The sequence below is a fragment of the Salmo salar genome, unplaced genomic scaffold (genome assembly GCF_965601325.2).
Source record: "Salmo salar unplaced genomic scaffold, fSalSal1 ptg000293l, whole genome shotgun sequence".
Lineage (NCBI taxonomy): Eukaryota > Metazoa > Chordata > Actinopteri > Salmoniformes > Salmonidae > Salmo > Salmo salar.
In genome coordinates this window covers 1,825,001-1,827,500 of record NW_027675346.1, presented here as the reverse complement: position 1 = coordinate 1,827,500, position 2,500 = coordinate 1,825,001, and the positions used below count along the sequence as shown (strand labels likewise).

General features: G+C 42.6%; 7 non-coding genes across 7 annotated transcripts in view; all 7 read right to left on the bottom strand.

The window, feature by feature from the left end:
• The window catches only part of LOC145873097 (5S ribosomal RNA), a 119-nt gene extending 113 nt beyond the window's left edge, over positions 1-6 (bottom strand). The window contains exon 1 of the ribosomal RNA XR_014388728.1: positions 1-6. This exon is cut by the window's left edge and continues 113 nt beyond it. This is a non-coding gene — a ribosomal RNA (5S ribosomal RNA).
• Positions 7-145: 139 nt separating this feature from the next.
• Positions 146-264, bottom strand: LOC145873096 (5S ribosomal RNA). Its single transcript, XR_014388727.1, has one exon. It is a non-coding gene; the product is annotated as a 5S ribosomal RNA (ribosomal RNA).
• A 409-nt stretch (positions 265-673) lies between these two features.
• On the bottom strand, positions 674-792 carry LOC145867677 (5S ribosomal RNA). Its single transcript, XR_014383670.1, has one exon. It is a non-coding gene; the product is annotated as a 5S ribosomal RNA (ribosomal RNA).
• A 139-nt stretch (positions 793-931) lies between these two features.
• On the bottom strand, positions 932-1,050 carry LOC145873095 (5S ribosomal RNA). Its single transcript, XR_014388726.1, has one exon. It is a non-coding gene; the product is annotated as a 5S ribosomal RNA (ribosomal RNA).
• A 409-nt stretch (positions 1,051-1,459) lies between these two features.
• Positions 1,460-1,578, bottom strand: LOC145873094 (5S ribosomal RNA). Its single transcript, XR_014388725.1, has one exon. It is a non-coding gene; the product is annotated as a 5S ribosomal RNA (ribosomal RNA).
• Positions 1,579-1,717: 139 nt separating this feature from the next.
• On the bottom strand, positions 1,718-1,836 carry LOC145873093 (5S ribosomal RNA). The gene has a single exon (XR_014388724.1). It is a non-coding gene; the product is annotated as a 5S ribosomal RNA (ribosomal RNA).
• A 409-nt stretch (positions 1,837-2,245) lies between these two features.
• Positions 2,246-2,364, bottom strand: LOC145873092 (5S ribosomal RNA). Its single transcript, XR_014388723.1, has one exon. It is a non-coding gene; the product is annotated as a 5S ribosomal RNA (ribosomal RNA).
• Between the last annotated feature and the right edge of the window lie 136 nt (positions 2,365-2,500).

Sequence of the window (2,500 nt, the reverse complement as noted above, 5' to 3'; positions counted from 1 at the left end):
GTAAGCGAGAAACAATCTCTTGCTACAACATATATAGTCAAAGTGAGTCTGATAAAACAGACATTTAGTCAATTCATCATTAAATGCTTAATACAAGGCAGTGTTGCTGATGAAATAGTGCAAGAGCACACCCTCGTGGACAAAATGCTTACAGCACCTGGTATTCCCAGGCGGTCTCCCATCCAAGTACTAACCAGGCCCGACCCTGCTTAGCTTCCGAGATCAGACGAGATCGGGCGTACCCAGGCTGGTATGGCCGTAAGCGAGAAACAATCTCTTGCTACAACATATATAGTCAAAGTGAGGGTGATAAACAGACATTGCATTTTCACCAATTAGATAAGCAGCTTGAACTTTGTGTCACTGAAAAAGTAGAAGAAATTACAAACACTGTTCCCATCACTTTTTACCACAGGTAGTTGGATAAAATACAAACTTTATTTCCTTTCATCATTTGAACAGGGCAAAGGAGCACAAAGCACACACAAGCTGCATTCAGCAACAATATTCTTGTTTGTCTTATAAATACAAGGCAGATGCTAATTGAAAACACAAGGAAATTTGATCCTATTAAAAAGGCAGGAAGCTGCATTTAGTCAATTCATCATTAAATGCTTACTACAAGGCAGTGTTGCTGATGAAATAGTGCAGGGGCACACCCTCGTGGACAAAATGCTTACAGCACCTGGTATTCCCAGGCGGTCTCCCATCCAAGTACTAACCAGGCCCGACCCTGATTAGCTTCCGAGATCAGACGAGATCGGGCGTACCCAGGCTGGTATGGCCGTAAGCGAGAAACAATCTCTTGCTACAACATATATAGTCAAAGTGAGTCTGATAAAACAGACATTTAGTCAATTCATCATTAAATGCTTAATACAAGGCAGTGTTGCTGATGAAATAGTGCAAGAGCACACCCTCGTGGACAAAATGCTTACAGCACCTGGTATTCCCAGGCGGTCTCCCATCCAAGTACTAACCAGGCCCGACCCTGCTTAGCTTCCGAGATCAGACGAGATCGGGCGTACCCAGGCTGGTATGGCCGTAAGCGAGAAACAATCTCTTGCTACAACATATATAGTCAAAGTGAGTGTGATAAACAGACATTGCATTTTCACCAATTAGATAAGCAGCTTGAACTTTGTGTCACTGAAAAAGTAGAAGAAATTACAAACACTGTTCCCATCACTTTTTACCACAGGTAGTTGGATAAAATACAAACTTTATTTCCTTTCATCATTTGAACAGGGCAAAGGAGCACAAAGCACACACAAGCTGCATTCAGCAACAATATTCTTGTTTGTCTTATAAATACAAGGCAGATGCTAATTGAAAACACAAGGAAATTTGATCCTATTAAAAAGGCAGGAAGCTGCATTTAGTCAATTCATCATTAAATGCTTACTACAAGGCAGTGTTGCTGATGAAATAGTGCAGGGGCACACCCTCGTGGACAAAATGCTTACAGCACCTGGTATTCCCAGGCGGTCTCCCATCCAAGTACTAACCAGGCCCGACCCTGCTTAGCTTCCGAGATCAGACGAGATCGGGCGTACCCAGGCTGGTATGGCCGTAAGCGAGAAACAATCTCTTGCTACAACATATATAGTCAAAGTGAGTCTGATAAAACAGACATTTAGTCAATTCATCATTAAATGCTTAATACAAGGCAGTGTTGCTGATGAAATAGTGCAAGAGCACACCCTCGTGGACAAAATGCTTACAGCACCTGGTATTCCCAGGCGGTCTCCCATCCAAGTACTAACCAGGCCCGACCCTGCTTAGCTTCCGAGATCAGACGAGATCGGGCGTACCCAGGCTGGTATGGCCGTAAGCGAGAAACAATCTCTTGCTACAACATATATAGTCAAAGTGAGTGTGATAAACAGACATTGCATTTTCACCAATTAGATAAGCAGCTTGAACTTTGTGTCACTGAAAAAGTAGAAGAAATTACAAACACTGTTCCCATCACTTTTTAGCACAGGTAGTTGGATAAAATACAAACTTTATTTCCTTTCATCATTTGAACAGGGCAAAGGAGCACAAAGCACACACAAGCTGCATTCAGCAACAATATTCTTGTTTGTCTTATAAATACAAGGCAGATGCTAATTGAAAACACAAGGAAATTTGATCCTATTAAAAAGGCAGGAAGCTGCATTTAGTCAATTCATCATTAAATGCTTACTACAAGGCAGTGTTGCTGATGAAATAGTGCAGGGGCACACCCTCGTGGACAAAATGCTTACAGCACCTGGTATTCCCAGGCGGTCTCCCATCCAAGTACTAACCAGGCCCGACCCTGCTTAGCTTCCGAGATCAGACGAGATCGGGCGTACCCAGGCTGGTATGGCCGTAAGCGAGAAACAATATCTTGCTACAACATATATAGTCAAAGTGAGTCTGATAAAACAGACATTTAGTCAATTCATCATTAAATGCTTAATACAAGGCAGTGTTGCTGATGAAATAGTGCAAGAGCACACCCTCGTGGACA